The following is a 26,805-nucleotide window of genomic DNA, read 5'->3' on the forward strand; positions in this document are numbered from 1 at the left end:
ACGGCTAAACTTCTCAGCTGTTTTGGTCCTATTGCTACCACGCAGACCCATGCACATGCGCAGATACTGTGTGAGAGGGATATCTCACTCATCGCAATATCTGAAGTGCTGCTCGTGGCAATGTAATTTTGCTGAGTCTACATCTAAGCTGGATTGGTCCCTATGTTGTCAGGTGTCTGAAGAGGCTGGGACTGAACCATCATAATCTGATTTGGATGAAGAGGCTGCCCTGCACTTCTACAGAGGAATGGAGAGGCTGAAACTGAATATGACCTACAGGCTGAGGAGAAGGGTGAGTGTTACCAGGTACATTTACTCAAGTTCAGAGTAGGAATGAGATGGGCAGGGCTTGATGGGAGATCTATTTCTTTGTTGCAGATGAAGAGGAGTTGGATCTGGATACCAAGAGACGCATTACCTACCAGGTACAGTGTCTCACCCTCTGAGTAATATCCTTTAAACATGTAGAAATTAGTTACACACACAAGTATACAGCAGTAATTATTTATTGTACAGCTTAGCCTTCATGTACAATATTTACTTGTTACCATGTCACTTGTTACCATGTCTCAATGAGTTTCCATACTCATTGTACAAAGCACAATATTAAGAAAACATTTTCACCCAGTACTTCAAATCATGACCTTCGTATCAGATTATTCTTGTACTTTATATGTTAAGAGTTTTCCCTTCCCGGTTTAAACCTTTCGTCTAATTTGTACATGCTGCTCGATCCTATCCGCTAATGGCCAAGAACAAAGGGTTTACACCGAAGAGGAAGAAGACRGACCGCAATCCGAGTCAAACAGAGAGAATTTCAGACGAGCCAAGATCCGCATAAAGGGACAGGTTTGTAGACTACGTTTTAAACTTGAAGTTGCAGTGTATAAAATGTATACAAATCCAATGTATGATAAGTGCTTTGCAGGCATTACTTACACCTCCCGCAGGCACATCTTTCAGGACCTCTGAGGGGTATACTACAAAGCAGAATCAATGAGTTAGCCAGCTTACTTTGATTAACAACCAGGAATAACTGTTGATTTTCTGAATCATTTAGAAAAATAAACTTAGGTTGTTGAAGAATATTGAGGCAAGTTATCTGGCTAACTCATTGACAACTTGTATAGTTTAACTAGTGTCAATTATGGATCAAATTGAATTCCAACAAGTGTATTTTTTAAACAAATCTACATTAAAATCTTGAATGTATTCCAGGTTTGTGAAGTCTGTTGTGAGAAGACAAGATACAGTGAAGAGCTGTCTGGTATTCGTGCTGGACTTAGTGTCAAACTCAAATAACCAACCAAATCGTTTCCACGCAATTGCAAGTAAATTACACTATCACTGATAGCTAGCTGTATGCGGTGTCATGCCTTCAAGGAAGACTGTTGCTAGTTCCCTCTGGAGTAGATTTGTGATTTGTCCAGCACATAAAATACCAACATACAGTTAAGGTTTAATGTCCCGAGTCTGTTACTTTACTGATGTACTGTCTGTGATTATTACTCTGACAATCTGCTTTGTTGTAATCAAACTGCTATGAGGTTAAGTCAATTCATTGGTTGGCATTATCATTCCACAACCAATATGTTGTAATCTGCCTTCTGACATAAGATGTTAAGGTGCTTAAGATTGTTTTGCTGTGATTATGTAAATATTTGATTTTAAAGGCAGAGAGTGTGTACTGAAACCTACTTATGCATGTACATGAATGTCTGATCTAGGACGGTGAAAGCCCTGCAAGATAAAATAAAGATCCAAACTAGACAAGCATTAATTAATATTTCAGAAGAAAGTAGAGATAGTGCCCTGCCCCAGGGACTTGTACGACACGTTAGTGTGTTTCATCGGACCACCAAAGCCAGCCCTCCCAGTAAGCAGCACAGTTTACTGGAGTGCATTCATTAGTCAGATTCTGTGAGAAATTATTTGCAACGGAAACCGTTTGACCTTTTACTCTAGGAAGCAAACAGATCAAACGGGGAGGGACCTCCYTGAATTTGTCCAGTTGTAACTTGTTTGTGTTGCATAACGTTTGGAGTGAAGTTTCCATTGCAACTAATGAAAACACCTCTGGGGTCTCAGTCTTGTTGGGTTATGATTTGGCTGTGAGCTCTGGTCAGGTTACTGACAATACTGTTCTCGATCTCCACATCTCTGCTTGCTTCCTCATCCGTAAGTACTAGCTCGGCATGAGTGTAAGGGGTCACCACCACTACGTAACCTTGTCTGGTGTCCAGTACTTTGGCCACCACAGCCTGTTGTGCCCGCCAAGCTCTGTCCAGCAGGATGGACGGGTCCGTCTCCAGCTTGAAGGAAATCCCAAATGCCTGTGGAGCCCAGTCCACCAGCGGCGACAACATCTTGGAGACCATCTTCGTACTGATCTATAGGACAGAAAAGAGGCTTGGCTTACAGTGGATCAATGATAATGAGCATGTGCTTTTGTATTTGATGGCTTTCTTTACTCCCCTGAAGTGGTCCATTGGAGGACTGGATTTTGTGCTCTGGCATTTCTGATGCTGGAATGTAAAAATCTGACACTGCTGCAGCCAAATAAAACATGGCCTTGGACCCTGAGAGGGGAGTGAACAGAGTGCATGTTTAATATACCAGCACATGCATGTATTGTACACCCTGATAAGCCCTGCTACTACTTCTAGTTGAGTGTCAGTACCTACATATGGGGCTGAGTGCCTGTGCTGCAGCTTTGAGGAGGTGCAGGTACTCAGACAGGGTGCTGAAGGCCACAGGCAGAAGAAGCCGTGCTTCTTTTACCGCATCAGGACTTTGCCAATGTTCTGAAGTGCCTGCTGGTTGACCATGACTTGGCCACAGCCAGAACCCTCCGCTCTATTGTTCAGCAGATTAATCCCAGAGTAAAGGTGTGTGAAGGGATATAAGGAGGGGTGTCTGTGCAGGAAGATCACAGCGTAGCCTGACTAGTAAGTACTCTGCCGAAGAGGCTCCGCGCTGGCCACTGCTGAAGTTATCCAGGAAGCAGATAGTGCAAGACTCCAGGGGGACTTTGGTGCCTCCTGAGGTGATCAGCAAAAGCTGTCATCTGCCCTTTGACCTCCCCTACATGGGAGGGAAGGGAAAACTCGTCAGGCAGCTTCCCATCTACAGTGAGGGTCCAGGGGTCTGCCATGCCTGGTCAAGCCGGGGAGACATAAATCTACAAAACAAAAATGACATTGAAAAAGTATGTAAAACCTACGCATAGTGTGTAATTTGTGGGACAAATGTCGGAGTAAGGTGTGGGAGGAGCGGAGCCATTGTTTTCAGAGTTACTTTTAAACGTTTTGGTAGGAATAGGATAATTGTGACCATAAACTTTTGAGGGGACGAATAGTAGTCACTAGTTGATTACTTGACTGGTTGGCATATGGGATAATTATGTTAGACTCACTTTTGTCTACTAGCTACAACTTCAAACTACACTTTACAGCTGCTAACGTTAGCCATGCAAATTGTGCACTGGAATGCGGTTCACATTCGTTGCTACTAGGATGTTCATTGGCATGGGGAACGCACCTAAGATCATTCGGCTCGTGTTGCAGTTGTCAGTGAATTAGCTTAATATTTCAATGAATCTTATTAATAGAAACATTACTTACTTTTAAAGACACCGAGAGAAAGCAGTCACTGATGATTGAGAAGTAGTGGTCGACTTCCTGATGTCTGGCGTGACGTCTTATATTATCTATTCCATTGCAATTTAAACAACTCAGAACTATGTCGCCACCTAACGTCGTGGAAGTTGAATTGTCAGAAGACTTTTCCTTACAACAATCAAATGTTGTTGCTAGCCTATACATTGTGTGTCAGTTATCACACTTAAACAATTTTGGCAGATATAATAATAACCTATGCAGTGATTGAGCGGTCTTTATCTAGATACTGTACCTACAGGGCAAGCAAACGTCCCCCCTGTGCTATTAAGGTCCAGACCTTTTGCGAGAGGCCATAGTAAGCCTCAGTAGAAGGCTACACCAGTAAGGCAAACATCAGACAAAAGCCTGAGAGACTGCAGTATCACCCCACCGCTGCCAGCAATGAAGTGATTGAGGGGAACAGCTGGAGCTAGGCTTCAACCAGCGACAGGACAAGTGCACTTCCTACAAGCCCACATCTCTTGGCAGAGGCTGTACTCCTCTTTCATATAGCACACACAAACCCAGGTGAGAACAGGGGCACAGTTCAATCAAAGGCCTGAGAGAATGTAGTGATTGGCATGGACCCTCAAAAGGTTCAACAGCTGCACCATTGAGAGCTTCTTGACGGGTTACATCACTGTTTGGTATGGCAACTTCTTGGCATCCGACCGTAAAGCGATACAGAGGGTAGTGCGTACAGCCCAGTACATCACTGGGGCCTAGCTCCCTGCCATCCAAGACCTCTATACCAGGCGGTGTCAGAGGAAGGCCATAACAATTGTCAAAGACTCCAACCACACAAGTCCTAGAACTTTCTCTCTGCTACCTCACAGCGAGCGGTACCGGAGCGCCATGTCTAGGACCAAAAGGCACCTGAACAGCTTTTACCCCCAAGCCATAAGACTGCTGAACAGTTAATCAAATGGCTACCAAGACTATTTGCATTGACCCCTTTTTATTTGGACTGACTCTTGCACCGGCTTTATGCACACTCACTGGACTCTACCCACACACTCACACACACACACACTCTTCACAAACGCTGCTGATACTCTGCTTATGATCTATCCTGATTTTCTATTCACTTTTGCCCCTAACTACATGTTCAAAAGTTTGGGGTCACTTAGAAATTTCCTTGTTTTTGAAATATATATATTTTTTTGTCTGTTAAAATAACATAAAATTGATCATAAATACGGTGTAGATGTTGTAAATTACTATTGTAGCTGGAAATGGCAGATTTATGGAATATCTACATAGGCATACAGAGGCCCATTATCAGCAACCATCACTCCTGTGTTCCAATGGAGTGTTAGCTAATCCAAGTTGATAATTTTAAAAGGCTAATTTAAATTTTTTCATTAAATAGTACCCGCAAAACAGTCGTCTCAATGTCAACAGTGAAGAGGCGACTCCGGGAAGCTGGCCTTCTAGGCAGAGTTGCAAAGAAAAAGCCATTTCTCAGACTGGCCAATAAAAATAAAAAGATTAAGATGGGTGAAAGAACACAGACACTGGACAGAGGAACTCTGCCTAGAAGGCCAGCATCCCAGAGTCGCCTCTTCACGGTTGACATTGAGACTGGTGTTTTGCGGGTACTATTTCATGAAGCTGCCAGTTGAGGACTTGTGAGGCGTCTATTTTTCAAACTAGACACTCTAATGTACTTGTCCTCTTGCTCAGTTGTGCTCCGGGGCCTCCCACTCCTCTTTCTATTCTTGTTAGAGCCAGTTTGCGCTGTTCTGTGAAGGGAGTAGTACACAGCGTTGTACAAGATATTCAGTTTCTTGGCAATTTCTCTCATGGAATAGCCTTCATTTGTCAGAACAAGAATAGACATGAGTTTCAGAAGAAAGTTCTTTGTTTCTGGCCATTTTGAGCCTGTACTCAAACCCACAAATGCTGATGCTCCAGATACTCAACTAGTCTATAGAAGGCCAGTTATATTGCTTCTTTAATCAGGACAACAGTTTTCAGCTGTGCTAACATAATTGCAAAATGGTTTTCTAATGATAAATTAGCCTTGATCAACTTGGATTAGCTAACACAACTTGCCATTGGAAGACAGGAGTGATGGTTGCTGATAATGGGCCTATGTAGATATTCCATAAAAAATCTGCCGTTTCCAGCTACAATAGTCATTTACGACATTAACAATGTCTACACTGTATTTCTGATCAATTTGATGTTATTTTAATGAACAAAAGATGTGCTTTTCTTTCAAAAACAAGAACATTTCTAAGTGACCCTAAACTTTTGAACAGTAGTGTAGGTCCAAGAGGCTTCTAAGCAGCTTCTACCTCCAAGCCAAACTTTTGAATGATAGTGTACATAATACCTAAATTACCTCAAATACCTCGTACCACTGCGCATTGACTAGGTACCGGTACTCCTTGTGTATATCGTCTCATAATTGTTATTTTGTGTTACTATTTCCTTTTCAATTTTTTGCAAATTTTTCTTACTTAACACTACATTGTTGGGAAAGGGCTCGTGAGTAAGCATCATAAAGTCTCCACCTGTTGTATTCGGCGCATGTGACAAATAAAATGTAATTTGATTTAGTCTGATTACATACAAAGAGTCTACACATTAACCTGAAGTGATACAAATGGCAACCGCACAATTACACAGTGACCAGCTACTGTATTGACAGCGTGGGATCTATGTCTCCGTATTTGGCTATGGCTACATTCAACACACAATGTAATTGTAGATCATTTGCTTATCCCCATCACATATTTGTGATGGGAAATATGATTGGCAACCTGTTTGTAGCTCAAGTGAAGCATTTTCAATGAGAACCCACTGGAGGCTCTGTTACCCAACCGAAAACTGTATGACTAAGCTGAAATACTTTATATACTGTACTAATAGTGATCAGACATGTTTGATTCCAGCAAAGTATGAATTMACCAAAAATGTCAATACATGTCTCATAACATGAACATTACTAAGATAGTGCTCCATGTAGAAGACTAGATGCTGCTAACAACAGTATAATCTGAAGTCAAGGAAATAGTAAAATTAATAATTTATTGCAATTAAATATTACCTTTAGTAGTACTGTCATAACTCCTGTAGTAAGATTATTAATAGCTAAGAACACATTAATTAGATTTTTTATTTTTTTGTTTATTATAATTATTATGATTATGAGTAAATATGTGTTTTATTACTATTATTGTTGTCGTTTTATTAAGTAGTTGTAGCAGAGAGAGAGAGATGGCAGGGAAGGGACTAGTTTTTGTGGCTGTGTACATCGTAGAGTGCAGTAATATAGCCAGTGCAGCTTGTAATCTGCATCGTTCTTGAATTGTGTTGGAAGTAGTTCCGGGTATTTGTGTGTAGCAAACGACAGAGTCCCGGATGTTGGTTGTCGAGAGAAAGGGAAAAGGCGGAGAAGCCGAAGAGGGACGCCACGGGCACATCAGTGAGGGCACAACTGGTCTAATCTAGGACAAACGCCAAGAGAATAGGCACCTGAGGGACTTTCTTGTTGAAGATCAGGTGGAAGAGGAGTGGGCAGTTACTTCAACACTTTCCTGGACAAAGGCAACGACCATATATACCCAGGGTAAGTGAGCTGTAAGAACATGGGAATGGAAGTTGAACTGAGGCCCATGAAATGGACGACTTTCATGGGGAAGTGAGCTGCACTGAAGTTCTGGGGATTGAGTTCAGAAATCAGGGCCTCTTGTCAGTTTTCTTTTTGCTGGGACGGAGCCTATGGGGACTTCATTAGTAACGATCCAGGTAGCTCGTTGCCAATTAACTAACATGATAGCATGGTTCATCATTTTACCTACGTTAGTTAGCTATAACTCTCGAATTTGACAGCTAGCTATCTAGCTAACGTTAGCTTGCTAGCACCATTGATAACTGAGCAACTTTGACAGCTAGCATTCGTCTTCCATATCTTGAACTAGCCAGTTAGCTAGCTACCAAGCCATGTTGTAAAGAAAACCGAACCTCTTTTGACATGGTGTGTTGCTAGTTATAATGTTAGCCAGCAGTTTAGCCTTGCTACTGTAACGTTAAGTGGCAAACGTTAGCTAATTTGGGAATMTTCAGGTTAGTCCAAACTGTCACACGCTCTGTCGTTAGCTTGACTGGTTGGTCAACTTGGTCCCTCACACCTCATTAGCTTTTAGAATGCGGATCGTAGTCTGATTTTGTGATTTCCCCATATAACGATGGTAGCTTGTCTAAAACAATCCAATTTGATGTATAATAAAAAAACGAATGKATTGGCAAAATGTTACTGGCTAGTTTGGCTACTAAGAATCACGAAAGCACTTGAGGGCAAGGCTGTGTTGATTCAGCTTCTAGTATTTTATTTGCATAACTTTGGAAACTTAATCCCACAAAAAGAGATCAGGTCTGGCTTGTCTTAATCACCCGTTCTTTAAATAGCAGCTACAATTGCTGTCTGCATGCACATGCAGCCCTGAAACTGCTGTTCTAGTTTTTCTTTTTTCAATAATGACTTGAGTAATTTATAATTTTTTTATTTCACCTTTATTTAACCAGGTAGGCCAGTTGAGAACAAGTTCTCATTTACAACTGTGACCTGGCCAAGATAAAGCAAAGCAGTGTGACAAAAACAACAACAGAGTTCCACATAAACAAACGTACAGTCAATAACAATAGAACAATCTATGTACAGTGTCTGCAAATGTAGAAGAGTAGGGAGGTAAGGAAATAAATAGCCCATAGTGGTGAAATAATAAAAATTTAGCATTAACACTGAAGTGATAGATGTGCAGATATACAGGGGTGCAAGAGGATAAATAACAGTATGGGGATGAGGTAGTTGGGTGTGCTATTTACAGATTAGCTGTGTGCAGGTACAGTGATCGGTAAGCTGCTCTGACAGCTGATGCTTAAAGTTAGTGAGGGAGATATAAGACTCCAGCTTCAGTGATTTAAAAAAAATATATAATTTAAATAAAAACATTTGCACTTCGTTCCAGTCATTGGCAGCAGAGAACTGGAAGGAGAGGCGGCCAAAGAGGTGTTGGCTTTGGGGATGACCAGTGAAATATGCCTGCTGGAGCATGTGATATAGGTGGGTGTTGCTATGGTGACCAGTGAGCTGAGATAAGGTGTGGCTTTACCTAGCAAAGACTTATCGATGACCTGGAGCCAGTGGATTTGGTGATGAATATGTATGGAGGACCAGCCAAGGAGAGCATACAGGTCGCAGTGGTGGGTGGTATATGGGGCTTTGGTGACAAAACGGATGGCACTGTGATAGACTACATCCAATTTGCTGAGTAGAGGGTTGGAGGCTATTTTGTAAATTACATCGCTGTAGTCAAGGATCAGTAGGATAGTCAGTTTTATGAGGGTATGTTTGGCAGCATGAGTGAAGGAGGCTTTGTTGCGAAATAGGAAGCCGGTTCTAGATTTAATTTAAGATTGGAGATGCTTGATGTGAGTCTGGAAGGAGATTTTACAGTCTAACCAGACACCTAGGTATTTGTAGTTGTCCACTTATTCTAAGTCAGAACCGTCCAGAGTAGTGATGCTAGTTGGACGGGCGGTTGCGGCCAACAATCGGTTGAAGAGCATGCATTTTAAAGCAGTTGGAGGCCACGGAAGGATTGTTGTATGGCATTGAAGCTCGGTTGGAGGTTTGTTAACAGTGTCCAAAGATGGGCCAGATATATACAGAATGGTTTCGTCTGCGTAGAGGTGGATCAGAGAATCACCAGCAGCAGCGACATTATATGTGTATGTGTGTGTGTGTGTGTGTGTGTATATATATATATATGAGAGAGAGAGAGAAAAGTCGGCCCGAGAATTGAACCCTGTGGCACCCCCATAGGGACTGCCAGAGGTCCGGACCACAGGCCCTCCGATTTGAGACACTGAACTCTATCTGAGAAGTAGTTGGTGAACCAGGCGATGCAGTCATTTGAGAAACCAAGGCTTTTGAGTCTGCTGATAAGAATGCGGTGATTGACAGAGTCGAAAGCCTTGGCCAGGTCGATGAATACGGCTGCGCAGTACTGTCTTTTATCGATGGCGGTTATGATATCGTTTAGGACCTTGAGCGTGGCTGAGGTGCACCCATGACCAGGCTCGGAAATTAGATTGCATAGTGGAGGGGGGGGGGGGGCTGGGCAAGTTGCTGCAGGGGGTGCTGAACTGTTGGTAGGGGTAGCCAGGTGGAAAAGCATGGCCAGCCATAGAGAAAATGCTTATTGAAATTCTTGATTGTCGTGGATTTACAGTGGGGAGAACAAGTATTTGATACACTGCCGATTTTGCAGGTTTTCTACTTACAAAGCATGTAGAGGTCTGTCATTTTTCATAGGTACACTTCAACTGTGAGAGACGGAATCTAAAACAAAAATCCAGAAAATCACATTGTATGATTTTTAAGTAATTAATTTGCATTTTATTGCATGACATAAGTATTTGATCACCTACCAACCAGTAAGAATTCCGGCTCTCACAGACCTGTTTAGTTTTTTCTTTAAGAAGCCCTCCTGTTCTCCACTCATTACCTGTATAACTGCACCTGTTTGAACTCGTTACCTGTATAAAAAGACACCTGTCCACACACTCAATCAAACAGACTCCAACTCTCCACAATGGCCAAGACCAGAGAGCTGTGTAAGGACATCAGGGATAAATTGTAGACCTGTACAAGGCTGGATGGGCTACAGGACAATAGCCAAGCAGCTTGGTGAGAAGGCAACAACTGTTGGCACAATTATTAGAAAATGGAAGAAGTTCAAGATGACGGTCAATCACTCGGTCCTGGGGCTCCATGCAAGATCTCACCTCGTGGGGCATCAATGATCATGAGGAATGTGAGGGATCAGCCCAGAACTACCCGGCAGGACCTGGTCAATGACCTGAAGAGAGCTGGGACCACAGTCTCAAAGAAAACCATTAGTAACACACTACCCGTCATGGATTAAAATCCTGCAGCGCACGCAGGTCCCCCTGCTCAAGCCAGCGCATGTCCAGGCCCGTCTGAAGTTTGCCAATGACCATCTGGATGATCCAGAGGAGGAATGGGAGAAGGTCATGTGGTCTGATGAGACAAAAATAGAGCTTTTTGCTCTAAACTCCACTCGCCGTGTTTGGAGAATAGAAGGATGAGTACAACCCCAAGAACACCATCCCAACCGTGAAGCATGGAGGTGGAAACATCATTCTTTGGGGTTGCTTTTCTGCAAAGGGGACAGGACGACTGCACCGTATTGAGGGGAGGATGGATGGGGCCATGTATGGCGAGATCTGACCAACAACCTCCTTCCCTCAGTAAGAGCATTGAATGGGTCGTGGCTGGGTCTTCCAGCATGACAACGACCCGAAACACACAGCCAGGGCAACTAAGGAGTGGCTCCGTAAGAAGCATCTCAAGTCCTGGAGTGGCCTAGCCAGTCTCCAGACCTGAACCCAATAGAAAATCTTTGGAGGAGCCGAAAGTCCGTATTGCCCAGCGACAGCCCCGAAACCTGAAGGATCTGGAGAAGGTCTGTATGGAGGAGTGGGCCAAAATCCCTGCTGCAGTGTGTGCAAACCTGGTCAAGAACTACAGGAAACGTATGATCTCTGTTTTGCAAACAAAGGTTTCTGTACCAAAATTTCAGTTCTGCTTTTCTGATGTATCAATACTTATGTCATGCAATAAAATGCAAATTAATTACTTAAAAATCATACAATGTGATTTTCTGGATTTTTGTTTTAGATTCCTTCTCTCACAGTTGAAGTGTACCTATGATAAAAATTACAGACCTCTACATGCTTTGTAAGTAGGAAAACCTGCAAAATTGTCAGTGTATCAAATACTTGTTCTCCCCACTGTATCTGTGGTGACAGTGTTTCCTAGCCTCAGTGCAGTGGGCAGCTGGGAGGAGGTGCTCTTATTCTCCATGGACTTTAGTGTCCCAAAACATTTTTGCAAAGTTCTGTTTGAAAAAGCTAGCCTTGGCTTTCCTAACTGGCTGAGTATATTGGTTCTTGACTTCCCTGAAAAGTTGCATATCGCGGGGGCTATTCGATGCTAACGCCGAACGCCACAGGATGTTTTTGTGCTGGTCAAGGGCAGTCAAGTCTGGGGTGAACCTAGGGCTATATCTGTTCTTAGTTCTACATTTTTTTGAATGGGGCATGCTTATTTAAGATGGCGAGGAAAGCACTTTTAAAGAGCAACCAGGCATCCGCTACTGACGGAATGAGGTCAACATCCTTCCAGGAGACCCGGGCCAGGTCGATTAGAAAGGCCAGCTCGCTGAAGTGTTTCAGGGAGCGTTTGACAGTGATGAGGGGTGGTCGTTTGACCGCAGTCCCATTACGCACGCAGGCAGAGATTGCTGAGATCCTGGTTGAAGACGGCAGAGGTGTATTTAGAGGACAGGTTGGTCAGGATGATATCTAAGAGGGTGCCCATGGTTATGGATTGTACCTGGTAGGTTCCTTAATAATTTGAGTGAGATTGAGGGCAGCTAGCTTAGATTGTAGGACGGCCGGGGTGTTAAGCATATCCCAGTTTAMGTCACCTAACAGWACYAACTCTGAAGATAGATGGGGGGCAATCAATTCAAATATGGTGTCCAGGGCACAGCTGGGGGCAGAAGGTGGTCTATAGCAAGCGGCAACGGTGAGAGACTTGTTTCTGGAAAGGTGAATTTTTAAAAGTAGAAGCTTGAATTGTTTGGGCACAGACATGGATAGTATGAGAACTCTGCAGGCTACCTCTGCAGTAGATTGCAACTCTGCCCCTTTTGACAGTTCTTTCTTGTCGGAAGATGTTATAGTTAGGGATGAACATTTCAGGATTAAGTAAGCCTTTGGTTCCATTAGACTTTGTTTTTATAAATGGGTATTTTTAGTCAGTGTCCAATTCCCCGAAGTACATTTGTTTTGCTCAACAGTAATGGGGAGGGCTTTTCAAATGTGGATGAGACAACCATCATGCAATGTGGCCTCKAAGTTCTCCCTTTCTCTCTCAATTCAGTAGACTTTATTGACATGGCAAGTTAAATTACTTGCATTGAAAAAATGGTGGGACCAACAGCATTAAGGTATTAATAGTAGTAGTGGAAATGGGATTACCATTAACCATTACCATTAATCTGTCTCTGTCTGTGCTCTCTCTCAATTAAATTGAAGTGGGCTTTATTTGTATGGGAAACATGTTTACATTGCCAAAACAAGTGAAATGAACAAAAGTGAGAAACAAAAAACATAACAATGTACAGCAATCATAAAGGGGTGTTTCTCAATATGCACACTGCCATGCACCACACACTCATGCTCCGAGTGCATTCTTCAACCACGTTCTCTTGAGGACGAGAGTGTGAAGAACGCGTAAAACAATACATCTGAGAAGCACTCGTACTCCCCCTACTGTATTACCTCACGCTTCGCCTCCCCATTCACTGAACCTACTTCCAGCCAGGACAATGGCAACAACAGACGAAACAAGATGTGGATAGCTAACTAACAATTCTTTGTGGCTGTCTGGCTAGCTAACAGTACTAGTAGCTATCCAGTTAGCCCTATTGACTTATTATGGGCTTGCTATCCACAGTTATGTAGGCAGGTAAACATTACAAAATTTACACAGCATGTATTTATTAATGTATCAAGATAAAATATTGTAGTCAGGCAACAACATATGAGATGTGAATAGGCAACATTTTATTCTAAAGTCGGAGTGTATTTTCTCTCGCTTCAGCTCAAATGTCCGACACTGATTTCAAGAAATATTGCATAAATTCTTTTACATGGTTGCGTCATTTCTTTACATACTTTCCACTGAAGCTTGCATCAATGCATGAATCAAAATATGTACAAACGGAGTACGCATTCGAGAAATGCCCTCCATGCTCTGTTTCGCATACTTTGATTTGGACTCTTACTCGGACCCTCCCGTAATCCAATTTGAATGCTCGGCGCACAGTAGTAAGCATTTTTGAGAAACACCCATTGTTTGTTTCAAAAGGATAAAGACATTTCAAATGTTATATTATCAGCTATGTGTTTTTAACAATGTGTAAATAGMTATTGTATGAAGATAAGGAAACAGATGTATTGGTTGTATTTAGCATAGGGCTGACCCCATTTAGTCCACTGGTTGATTGTTTGGTCGGTAGGCTGTTGGTCGACCAAGATTTTTATTCGTGCAGTTTCAAATATATAAAACAAAAAAAATATGGCACGAGACATGTCTGTTTCATGCCTGTCTGAGTGGACTAATCCATTGTGGAGACTGCGGGGGTGGCACACTAGTATCACCAGTAGTACATTTACCGTTAATTCCCATAATTTATCATCTACAATGATGGTTTGGTTACTGTAATTTCTGTTAATGCGTTCAATTTATTATTATTCGTCTTATTGATGTCGTTGTAGGAGTGGACACGTTGTTTGCGGAGAGCACAACCTAGGCTACGCTGGTGAGGAGAAGTTTTGGTATATTTTATTCCATTTACCAGTTGTCAATTAATTGTCTTTTGTTTGGAGCGCTCCTGTCAATCTTGAGTAAGGACACGAACCTGATAACGCATGTAAATGTAGGGCAAGTGTAGGTCTATAAGTGTGCCCATTTGGGGATCTGATGCTTTAACTCAACATCACTGTGGAGCTTCTCAATTAATGTTTTTATTGGTCTATTTTTAAATCCATGGAGAATGACAATAGTTCRTCAACGTAGCTTATTTAAAAAATCTTTCCAGCTCTCCCTTTTTGATTACACCTCGGCATGAAAGGGGGAAAAAAGTCATGCTCTGATCCAGTGGAAACGTCATAAAATGGGCCTACCTGATTACTTAGCCGTTGTGCAAAATAGCCTGTCTGTCCAGAGCTCATTGGCACTGGAAACTCRGAATATTTTATACAATGTAGCAAGTTTGCTAGCACAAGCTTGAAGTTAATACAATAGTTGATACAATGTTTCAAGTTCCCAGCAGACAGGCCATGTGTAGCCAGGATATTTTCTACCTGCAGGCTGCAATGTTTTTCTTTGTTGGCTTTACGTAGGCAGTTTTTTCATATTGGCAATTTTTTATTTATTTAACWATTTTTATCTTTAACCTTTGCAATGGCAATAAGTTTTTATATTTGTATTATTTTCATTTAGWATTTTGATTAACCACCTGACATTGATTCTGAGATATGAAGACTTAACTATAAATTAAATTAAACTGTTCAACAAAAATGTGCATATGAAAATCATAACTGGCGRGCAGATCAGTAGAAATGGTCGGATAACTTGGCACTCCAAGTGGAAAAGGTTGCTGACCGGTGTAGCCTATTACCGGCAACTTCAGGAGCATAACACAGGATCTGCAAAGGCCAGCAGCAGTGGGGAGTCAGGAACAGTTTTTTATCCTTTTTTTTCTCTTCTGGTTAGGTCATATTGATCTCTGGTTCCCTCTTTAGAAATGTCTTCATTTTTGATCACAGTGCTTAAAGCATCAGACAAGCTCAGTAGCCTACATGTAGTTGATTTTATTCAAACATTGGGTGTGTCAATATATGGTTCAGTTTAAACATTTTGAACAATTGATTGGTCGAAAGAACAGATTACTCGGTCGACCAAGGTTTTTTGTCAGGACAGCCCTAATTGACAGTCTTGTTTGCTCCACTGGTTGCCCTGTTTTCTTGGTAACTGATCACAAATCTTGCTGCTTTGATTGCACATTGCTGTATTTCATCTAACAGTGATAAACATATATATGTTCTCAGTCTGGGGGTCTATGTGATCTGGTGGAAATATGGTTCTAATATGGTCATACCTTTTGGCAGGAGGAATAGTGCAGCTCAATTTCCACCTAATTTTGTGGGAAGTGGGCTCTTTCKCCCCCCCCCCCCCACGGGAATTGTATGGTGGCTGTCAGAGAGCCTATCTTCTCCCTACTATAGAAACATGTTCTTTATTGGTCCCGATTTCTCTTTCGGAACAATATTGTACTATCCTTACATGCTGTCCACAGTTTGAGTCTTGAGTACAGGAATGGGTCTGCTTTTAGGATGTAATGTAATCTGTTTTCATAGTGATGATCAGTGGCTTAATCTGCTTTTATGATATTTATTAGACGGTGTCATCCACAACTTACCATTAGGTGCACACAACATGCAGATAGAATTTGTAAATGCATTTCTTASTTGATGTGCTTTGAAAGAAATGCGTGAATGAGTTGTTTCTGGATGACTGGATAGTAGAGGGAGAGAGGGAGAGTGCAGCAGGATGCAGTATTGTTGCGGCTGTGGGCACTGAACCGTTCTCTGCGCATTGTGACATTTCCCCATCAGTCAGTGCATCAAAGACTTCACCTTTATGCTATTGAGGATTTTCATATCCCTTATCTATTCAAATGTCTGGACCATGGAGCCTAGACATTTTGAACAGTATTGGCTACAATGTTTGTATTTGCATGAAATTAGACAACTCTTAGATGCCCTGTTTAATTCAATTTATCCACTTGTCATTTTAAGGATTTCACCTTTAAGTACAATAGTGTAGGTCTAATCTTAATTATTTATATATATATATAAATAATTATCAAGCAGGGATACATTTACATAACGGCAGTTGAGGAAGTAGAGACGCAGCAGCTGCTTGTACGGTCTGTTTGTAACTATTTCCATCCAAGGATGTTTTAATACCACGTGCACAAGTACAGTGAAATGCCTGTCTTGCTAGCTCTAAACCCAACAACGCGGTAATCAATATCAGTGTCGTACTAAAAATAACAAGGTAGAACAAAAACACAATTAAATAAAAAGTTATAAATGAGGATGTGCTGCATTTTGAGGAGGTGAGGCACAACWTAATTCGCCTGGAAACCAAATCCGCAATACATAAGCATTCCACAAATAATACCGGTACATTGAAAGGGGTTATTTCGCCCATCCACTTAGCACTTTACTGTTATTGAATGAAAGATTCCATTCCTCACAAACTAGATTGGCAGGTTTTCTTGTGATCAGGGATGGGAATATCTATGCAGTGTGCTGATGGTTTAGGATAGTGCTTCAGATGTACACTCACAAGGATCATGCTTGAGGCTGCCTTCTGTCTTTTCAGAGCCCTGTGTGGAAGACCTGCATTTCGCCTCAATTTTTAGATTTTCTTTGTGCAGCGTTGATTGAGGTTTCAGCCTACATTTGTGAAGCGAAGCCATTATCCAGCTGTGCCTAACAGTGCTGCAACAAACCTCTGTTCTGACATTTTTCTGGAATGAAACAAAATAACTTCTGCCGTTTGTGAAGCTTGTTCAGTGGCTTAGGGTATTCATCTTATCTACCTGTAAATACTGTATTTCACAGGTTTTTCATTTCATAAAATTGTGATATCCCTTTGTTGAATATTGTGGTCTTTCTTGAATAAGCATAGTAAGATAATGACACCATTTTATAGAGCGGTGGGTAGAGTCTCCATATTGACAAAGCTGACCTAAGAGCCGGTCTCTCACCTTTCACATATCAGCAGCTCATTTGAAATGCAGCTGTGGCCCTGTGCCTAGCCCCGTCTCACTGATAGGCTTTTTAATTTCTCCCCTTGTTGAAGTGATTATTCAAATGGGAGTCCGTGAGACGCAGATATCAGACTGCTGGTGGTAGTTAAGAAACTGMCCAGGCAGGCTGAACGTACCAGTCTGAACCTGGCCAGGCAGGCTGAACGTACCAGTCTGATGCTGCCCAGGGATCGGAAAGACTGAGCCCAACAGGTAGGCTATCCGCAGACAAGCCCAAGCAGTCAGACACCAAAATATAAGCCATCATAATCCTTTGTCATAGGCTGGGCTATTCTTTTAGTGACGGGTGACTGACGGCAGTACTACAAGTTTAGAGGGCAGTAGACGGTCTTCATTCGACTTGCAATAAGGTGGTGCAGTGTCCTTATTGATTAAGCATATTTTTATTTATATAACACATGGCCTATGCTTCTATTTTATCCCAGAGTTATGTTTGCCTGAAAATACCTACTTTTTTTCTCGTGCTTTGCATGTTGTTCCTCTACTACAAGACTCTTCTCCCTTGTGGATTGGGTGGCCACAAACATGCTCCTCTGTTAGTTACTATGATGGTGATTGTTGAAGGGAGGCAGGCTCTCTGAACAAGCTCAGGCCTAACTGACTGAACGGTTTGTTTGAAATCTCCCATGTTCTGCTTTAATCCAGTATGAAGTTTGTGCTCCTGGTTTTGGTGTTTGTGAGATGGGACTAGCTCGGTCTTCATTAGCATTGCTGTGCATCACTTGAATGCAGGTTAGCTATGAAGACATTCATGTAATGGAAATGCTTCTCTGATTAAAATTTTAATCTTGTTTGCAGGCATATTGTGTGAGCCCACTTCTCCATGTTAAAGACATCTCTTTATGTGAAAGATCAGAGGGGGATAATTGCACTTAAGTGAACCTCATTTAGTGCTGGCCGGCGCAATTACAGTAACTGCAGTTCCAGGCGTTTTTGGGGGGCCTTCAGCAGCTGTCATTTGAACGCTCTGAAGCCTTGATATGAAATGGTGAATAGATTGACATTGGCGGAGCATTATGGGAAACTGCAGTTTCTAGGATGGATTTTAATGAGTTTTTGCAGTTTTTACTCAGCTGTTTTGAATCTAAGGAAAGTCATAATTAAAAATTACATTTAGAAATGCATTATTTTAGTAATGATTAAAAATACATTATTCTCAAGGTGCTGTAAGGTGAAAGAAAGGCAGCACTTTTTTCCTCAGGCGAAACCCCCAGTGCTTGTGGGAGATGTTTTATCAGTAATGTTATTCAGGAGCCAAATTTTGAGTTTTGCTCAGCTGGGCACTTTAATCTATTTTTGCTGTAAATTAATGCATTTTTAAAGAGCCCCTCACTGGATGTGGGAATGCAGCACTGGTTCAGAGTTTTCAAAAGAACCCCCCCCCCTCTCCTCACGGGATGGAGAGCGAGTTTACTGAAGCACAACACTTTAATTTTTTATTAACCTGGCAATACACTGCCTAACTCTCACAGTCGCTCCCTCTCCCCAATAAACTAGGCTGAATAGAGGCTATATGTGTGTCGACTGAATGTATGGTGTAAAATTCGGGCAGAAATTTGTTGTAGACATGGATCAGTAAAATAAATGTGTGTGGTGATTTAATTAATCTGCTTGCCCAGAATAATCAAAACATTTTGTTCAGATACACGAAAATAAAATGTACCCATGGTGCCAGGCCTCAAATTTCCCGGCGGCATCGACGGCCATGCTCCTTTGTGTGGCCGTAAGGCCCACCAAAAATGGTGGATATAATAATGTTAATTTGCATCTCCCAGCTGCCAATCGCTGTGCTCCATAGCACCTCTCACTTACAAGGCTTTGTCAGATATCTAAATTCTTATTTGCCAATACCTGTCATGTGATTTGGTCCTTTTCACAGGGGGATGCAACGCCGTGCGTCCTTATTGAATTCTGAGGCGCACGTTGAAGATTACATTTACATGAGTCATTTAGCAGACGATCTTATCCAGGGAGATTCACAGGAGCAATTAGGGTTAAGGGTAGGCTGTCATTGTAAATGAGAATTAGTTCTTAACTGACTTGCCTAGTTAAATAAATAAAGGTTAAATGAATAGTAGAAGGGGGGGGGGGGAAGTGGCTTGCTCAAGGGCACAACAACAGATTTTTCACCTAGTCGGCTCAGGGATTCGAACCAGCAGCCTTTTGGATACTGGCCCAACTCTCTTAACTGCTAGGCTACCTGGAAAAATCTGTCCACATTTAATTTCTCAGCCAACAAGTAACGAACATAAAATCACTAGCTAATGTCAATCTACTATCTCCCATTAGTAGAAGTTTACCCATTCTATTGGTCAGCTTGTTCTGTGCGAGAAATGAATATTCCAGACAGATTCCGGGACAGTTGTGGGGCAAAAACTATAAAATAACAATTCAAACGCAATGATGCTGATGTAACAGATTTGGACGTTTTAGAATGTTGAACTATTTCTTCACATTATATGGGTAGCAATGTGCACATGGCAGTAGGCTACACCTGCAAATGTTCCAAAATGCAATTAGTGGGTAAACACCAGTTCTCAAAAGCACACCTCATGTGAGAGGGTTTATGTGACAGAGATGGAAAATACCATTTGAATATTTTCGGGATTTTGTCAGAGGCCCTTTATCTACTTTGTCAGATGAACTAATGGAAACCATTTTTATGTCTGTCTAGTATGAAGGAAGTTCGCATTGGCTCGTGAAACTACCTCTAACTGGCGTTTAGTGCAATGACGAAGTCTATGGGTATCTGTTAGCATGAAAATTGCTGTCTAGAATGATTTAGTCATTAACGGCGCAAAATGATTTATATCGCAATATTTGMAGTAGCATATCGTAGTAGAGGTCTTCACAAGTTAAAATCAAAGTTTTTATTTGTCACATGCGCTGAATTCAACAAGTGTAGACTTTACCGTGAAATGCTTACTTACAAGCCCTTAACCAACAGTGCAGTTCAAGAAGAAAATATTTACCAGGTAGACTAAAATAAAAAGTAACACTAAGGGTAACAATAACAAGGCTATATACAGGGGGCACCATGACAGAGTCAGTGTGCGGAGGTACAAGCTAGTTGAGGTAATCTGTACATGTAGGTGGGGGCGAAGTGACTATGCATAGGTAACAAACAACAGCGAGTAGCAGCAGTGTACAAAAAGGGGGGAGGGGGGTGTCAATGCAAATTGTTTGGTGGCGATTTTTATGACTTGTTCAGCAGTCTTATGGCTTGGGGATAGAAGCTGTTGAGGAGCCTTTTGGTCCTAGACTTGGTGCTCCGGTACCGCTTGCCATGCGGTAGCAGAGAAAACAGTCTATAACTTGGGTGACTGGAGTCTCTGACAATTCTATGGGCTTTCCTCTGACACCGCCTATTATATAGGTCCTGGATGGCAGGAAGCTTGGCCACAGTGATGTACTGGGCCGTTCGCACTACCCTCTGTAGCTCCTTACGGACAGATGCCGAGCAGTTGCCATACCAGGCGGTGATGCAGCTGTAGAACCTTTTGAGGATCTGGGGACCCATGCAAATATTTTCAGTGTCCTAAGGGGGAAAAGGTTTAGTTGTGCCCTCCTTCATGACTGTCTTGATATGTTTGTACCATGATGGTTTGTTGGTGATGTGGACACCAAGGAACTTAACTCTCGTCCTGCTAAATATCACACAACCCTAGTACCTTGTGTCCTTGAGCTGTGATAGCCTATTACAGGACCTGCATATTCTTCTTTGCTTTTTTTGTCCTAGTCTCAGTAGAAACAATTGATATGCCTATACGATTTACACTCTTAAGAGACCTCTGTGCTCAGTGCTGGCGAAGGATTTTGTTAAGCTTACACAGCTAATGATAATGGAGCTCTCATCATACTATTTAGTATCCATTTTAATTAGTGGCTAGCTTATGCACTCTCAGCAAAATGCAAATTTCACTACCCAAGTTAAATGGCTTAATAACTTGCTGAAGATGGCCTTTTGAGGTTGATCTTCATCCCAAAACAAAGTTGTAGTCAAGTCTGTTGCTGGGAGCGTTAATAACATTGTTATTCCAATGTCCATCGAGGTGTGTGTACGTGCACTAGAGGTTGTGTGCCTGTCAAGGTTTCCATTGGGGAAATTTGGCACCGGACAACGTGACCGGCAAGATTGTAAGTTCCCAGACATCCATATTCATTGGGTGTGTAACCCATTAGGGCGTCCACCCACGGTACTCAGAATCACATTGTTTTTATATTTTTTAAAAAACATTTTACCCATTTTTCTCCCCTTTTTTTTGTTATTTTTGTTTTGTTATATCCAATTGGTAGTTAGTCTTGTCCCATCGCTACAACCCCCGTACGGACTCGGGAGAGGCGACGGTCGGCAGCCATGCGAAACACGACCCCCACCAAGCTGCACTGCTTCTAGACACACTGCTCACTTAACCCGGAAGCCAGCTGCACCAATGTGTCGGAGGAAACACCGTCCAGCTGGCGACTGAAGTCAGCGTGCATGCGCCCTGCCCGCCACAAGGAGTCGCGAGAGCGCAATGGGACAAGGACCTCCCAGCCGGTCAAACTCTCCCCTAACCCGGGTGACACTGGGCCAGTTGCCGGTTGCGGTCAAAATCATATTTAAATTATTGTAATTCATCTAACAGAAATTAACCTGTAAAGTTGTAATAATGTAGAACAAGGTTCTTATCGAAGGTTTTATTGAAAAACAAAACTTTGCCATTTGCTATAAATCAGGAATGTCATTTAAAAAAGAAAAAACATTTAGCCTAGAAGAACACGTCGCCTACACAGTAATAAAACAACTTCAAAATATAATATTTGCATAATTACATTTGCGAACGACCTGTCCTATAGGCTATTTGTATTAACCTTTTTTAATTAATAAAACACAGCTGTTTTCAAATACAATCTAGGCCTCTCATTTAATTTAACCTTGGCATAAGCAATTTAATTAGTTCAAATGAATAGCAAAACATGGCTACCAACACCATGTTATTGCTAGAAGGGGTCCAGCTTTTGTCAAATTAACGTTGGATTTGACTTTTCGTAGCGGCTTAGAAGAACTTACGCAGCAGGTTAGGAGATTTAGGTTAAGGTTAGGAGAAGGGTTAGGGTTAGCTAAAATGAATGCCAAAAGTAGTTTTATTTTTATTTTGTTGCATTTGACAAAAGCTTGTATCCCTTCTAGCCATGACTTGGCCAGCCCGCCCCACTCTCCAGTCCAGCTGCGATTCAGCTCCACAGCAGTGGAAAGAGGACAGTCTAGGCGGCCACAATGATTTTTATTTTATTTGTTGCTCAATCAAATTCGATATGTAAGTACTGAAATTGTCAAGGCTGGTTCATTGAAAGAGAGCTTATTCTTCAATGCTCCTGTGAAATGAGAAGCGCGCCATGCATTTACAGTGAAAGTTTACACACACTTAGGTTGGAGTCATTAAAACTCATTTTTCAACCACTCCACAAGTTTCTTGTTAATAAACTATAGTTTTGGCAAGTCGGTTAGGACATCTACTTTGTGCATGACCCAAGTAATTTTTCCAACAATTGTTTACAGACAAATTATTTAACTTATAATTCACAGAATCACAATTCCAGTGGGTCAGAGGTTTACATACACTAAGTTGACTGTGCCTTTAAACAGCTTGGAAAATTCCAGAAAATGATGTCATGGCTTTAGAAGCTTCTGATAGGCTAATTGACATCATTTGAGACAATTGGAGGTGTGGCTGTATTTCAAGGCCTACTTGCAAACTCAGTGCCTCTTTGCTTGACATCATGGGAACATCAATAGAAATCAGCCAAGACCTCAGAAAAATAATTGTAGACCTCCACGTCTGGTTCATCCTTGGGAGCAATTTCCAAGGTACCATGTTCATCTGTACAAACAATAGTACGCAAGTATAAACACCATGGTACCACGCAGGCATCATACCGCTCAGGAAGGAGACGTGTTCTGTCTCCTAGAGATGAACGTACTTTGGTGCGAAAAGTGCAAATCAATCCCAGWACAACAGCAAAGGACCTTGTGAAGATGCTGGAGGAAATGGGTACAAAAGTGTCTATCCACAGTAAAAACTAAACAAAAATAGAACTGTTTGGCCATAATGACCATCGTTATGTTTGGAGGAGAAAGGGGGAGGCTTGCAAGTCGAACATCATCCCAACCGTGAATCACGGGGGTGGCAGCATCATGTTGTGGGGGTGCTTTGCTGCAGGAGGGACTGGTGCACTTCACAAAATAGACGGCATCATGAGGAACAAAAAGTATGTGGATATATTGAAGCAACCTCTCAAGACATCAAATCAAATTTTATTTGTCACATACACATGGTTAGTTAATGCGAGTGTAGCGAAATGCTCATCAMTCAGGAAGTTAAATCTTGGTCGCAAATGGGTCTTCCAAATGGACAATGACCCCAAGCATACTTCTAAAGTTGTGGCAAAATGGCTTAAGGACAACAAAGTCAAGGTACTGGAGTGGCCATCACAAAGCCCTGACCTCAATCCTATAGAAAATTTGTGGGCAGAACTGAAAAAGCGTGTGCGAGCAAGGCCTGCAAACCTGACTCAGTTACACCAGCTCTGTCAGGCGGAATTGGCCATAATTCACCCAACCTATTGTGGGAAGCTTGTGGAAGGCTACCCGACATGTTTGACCCAAGTTAAACAATATAAAGGCAATGCTACCAAATACTAATTGAGTGTATGTAAACTTCTGACCCACTGGGAATGCGATGAAAGAAATAAAAGCTGAAATAAATCATTATCTCTACTGTTATTCTGACATTTCACTRTCTTAAATAAAGTGGTTATCCTAACTGACCTAAGACAGGGAAGTTTTACTAGGATTAAATGTCAGGAATTGTGAAACTGAGTTTAAAGGTATTTGGCTAAGGTGTATGTAAACTTAGGACTTCAACTGTATGAAAGCACTTGTTACCAAAGCTCAAATTATATCTTTCTTTTTACGTTCTACTGGATGATGTTAATAAATGTTATGTTTATTGTAATTTGAACTATCGTGTTGTGTGTTATACGTGACTTATTGATAACGGTTTGCTGTTATAGGCAGCTGCTGCCTAGTGATTGCAGCATTGGAACTCTCCGATGTGAATAGTTGGCAACGGTGTTTAGGTTCCAAGTGCTACAGACTAACCTCAACTGAAATGCATCAATTGTGCATGATACACATCATTACTCTATTTTATCAAGCCATTCCAAATCTTTATAATATACATGACTCTGGCGGCATATGTTGATCTTACCTGACCAACACATTTTTTTTTCTTCTCCCGGACAATTTGGCCGGCAACTATTTATCGGTTTTTATTTATTTTTGCCAAAAGATGACATTTTTTGGGTTATGGAGACCCTGGTGCCTGTACATGTGCGTGGGATAATTTTATGTGTATTAATACTGCCCGACTCTGTTCGGTGAGGAAAAGCAGACTCAGTTTAATTAAATCTTTTGTTCCTGATTTTAATAAAGTCAGGCTAAATGGGTTAGTAGTACGTGGAGACACTACTCACTGTGACTGTCCTAGTTGAACCAGTCAGGCTTCTGTTAAACCAGACTAGTCTACATAGTAGCTTGACTCAGCCAGGCCCAGTGTCTTCTCCCTCTGCATATTATCTCTAGCTCGCTCAATGCTATTGCAGACCAGATCAAAAATATTGCCACTTTTTTAATTTTGGAGCTTTTTCATCAACGTTGTGGACTTTGTGAGATGTGGTACAAGGCTCATGCGCTTTATTGATGGCAAAGTTTTGCAGATGGATTATTTGGGACAGGGTGGGGGTTGTGCGTGTGTTAGGCTTGATGTCTCAACCCAATGATTTACATATTTATTTTCCCTGTGCCTCAACATTTTCTGCCTGCTCAGCAGAACGACGTTGTCGCCCCGCTATGTTGTCTCTCAAACAACAATAAATTACTCTTCACGTAGTTCATGTGCACATGAAGGTTTCATCTGTGATTCAGAAAATCCCAGAATGAAGCCAAGGAATATATCAGTGGGGTTTGAGAGGGAACGTTGATCTGTGGAGCTGTAACCGACATAATGAGTGATGACTCTTCCCCCGCCAGTCCCACCCTCCTCGTTCTCTCTTGCTCTTTCTCTCTCTGTTCTCTCCCTCCCTACCTCTGTTGCTTTCTCTTTCTCGCGGTCTCTCTTGCACTCACTCACTCACTCTGCTAACCCCATACCACTACATTCACTAGCTGCTCCTCACTTAGCAAACAACACGTCTGTGGAGATTTCTGAAGAATGCATCTTGTTACTAAGATGAGTCATACTTCCTCTGGCCTTTGTGCTTCTCCCTCGGAGTGGATGAATAAGAGGGGAGGGGCAGGATGGCTACGGTGCACTGCAGTGACTGGGTCTGCCAATGGCCCAGAATGTACTTAAGTGTTAGTGTGCCGGCGATTGGGTGTGTGGCGAGGCAGATCAATGGTGRTACAGAATGGCCGACCCCAGGTGGCTGACATGACAGGCAGTGGGTCATCCCCTCGTAAACTGCCTGCCTGGAATCCCAGCCCCGCCACCAACCTTGGCAGGGCTACGTTAGGTTGGGCTTGGGAGGCAGGCAGGCCGTGGGGCTGGAGAGGAAGACAGTCCTGTCTGAAGGAATGACTGCCTCAGTCTTTGGAGGAATTTTGTGTGGTGTCAACTTTGTCTAGTGCAGGAAGAGATTCCTTCATAAAAGCTTGCACGGTGGTARGTTTTGTGCGATAGGCCTATACACACATCCACCAACCTGGAAGCCTAGGCTTATTTTCTTTACGACAGGGAAATTCTATCAGGCTACTTTTTATTTATTTTATTTTTATTTTTTAAATTGAAGGATATCTGAAGTAGTCATTGTTATGTAGCATATGTCAACTTTTTATAAAATGCTATTAGTGTGTAATTGAATAATTGGAATGACAGTGTTGATAACGTTCAGTGTCGATCATTAGGCCCCAGTCTGTCTTCTCTATAACTGCACTATTTGGTCTCTTGCCAGGATCAGTGACTCACAGGAGACTGAGTGACCTATTTAAGTCTTCTAGGAGTGCCAGAGAGACCTATTTATTTATATATTTGCAGGAGAATACAGTGTGGGTAAATATAAGTCAATTAAAATGTAGTTAAACCCATTTTTGGATCTAAGCACCTAAAGGCTGTTTCAGCATGGTAGTCACCTCAGAGGATTCCCTTCATTATCGCTGAGCCACGGAGGCATTCGGCAAARATTTCAGATGTAATATCTCATTAGCAACAAATTATAAAATGTTATATTGGCTCTCCCTCCTGAAGCCAATTCCAGAAATGTCAGCATCTAACTCATTTTAAGCCATAATGGTACACTGTACTTTAGTGATGGGGGAAAATATCTATACAATTACATATTGTGATATTCTAACTAAATGGCTAATGTTTTTTTTAAATGTTTTTTTAATGCTTCTGGATATAGTATCCGCTTTCTTGTTTCACCTGGATGCCTATTCCTGGCCTTCTAAGAACATCATTTGAGGAGTGGCAGCTACAGCAGTGCTGAGGCAGGTGGTTCGTAGTGAGGACAACTGGCTACTATTCTGACCTTTTGTGGTGGTCTTTCTGGTGCCCAGAGCTACTGAGGCATCACCCAAGTGGGTGTTACAC

At 42.0% G+C, this 26,805-nt stretch overlaps 1 protein-coding gene and 1 pseudogene across 6 annotated transcripts in view; one reads left to right on the top strand and one right to left on the bottom strand.

Annotated features, from left to right (window-relative positions):
- Nucleotides 1–490: 490 nt before the first annotated feature.
- LOC111969882 (phosphopantothenate--cysteine ligase-like) lies at nt 491–3,702 on the bottom strand (annotated as a pseudogene).
- A 3,346-nt stretch (nt 3,703–7,048) lies between these two features.
- The window catches only part of LOC111969889 (forkhead box protein J3-like), a 127,236-nt gene continuing 107,479 nt past the window's right edge, over nt 7,049–26,805 (top strand). For all 6 annotated transcript variants that reach the window (XR_011480600.1, XR_011480602.1, XR_011480603.1 and 3 more), the window contains exon 1: nt 7,049–7,239. The gene's annotated coding sequence lies outside the window, so the exon portion shown is untranslated. The remainder of the gene's footprint in view (nt 7,240–26,805) is intronic.

The sequence above is a fragment of the Salvelinus sp. IW2-2015 genome, linkage group LG1 (assembly GCF_002910315.2).
Source record: "Salvelinus sp. IW2-2015 linkage group LG1, ASM291031v2, whole genome shotgun sequence".
Classification (NCBI taxonomy): Eukaryota; Metazoa; Chordata; class Actinopteri; order Salmoniformes; family Salmonidae; genus Salvelinus; species Salvelinus sp. IW2-2015.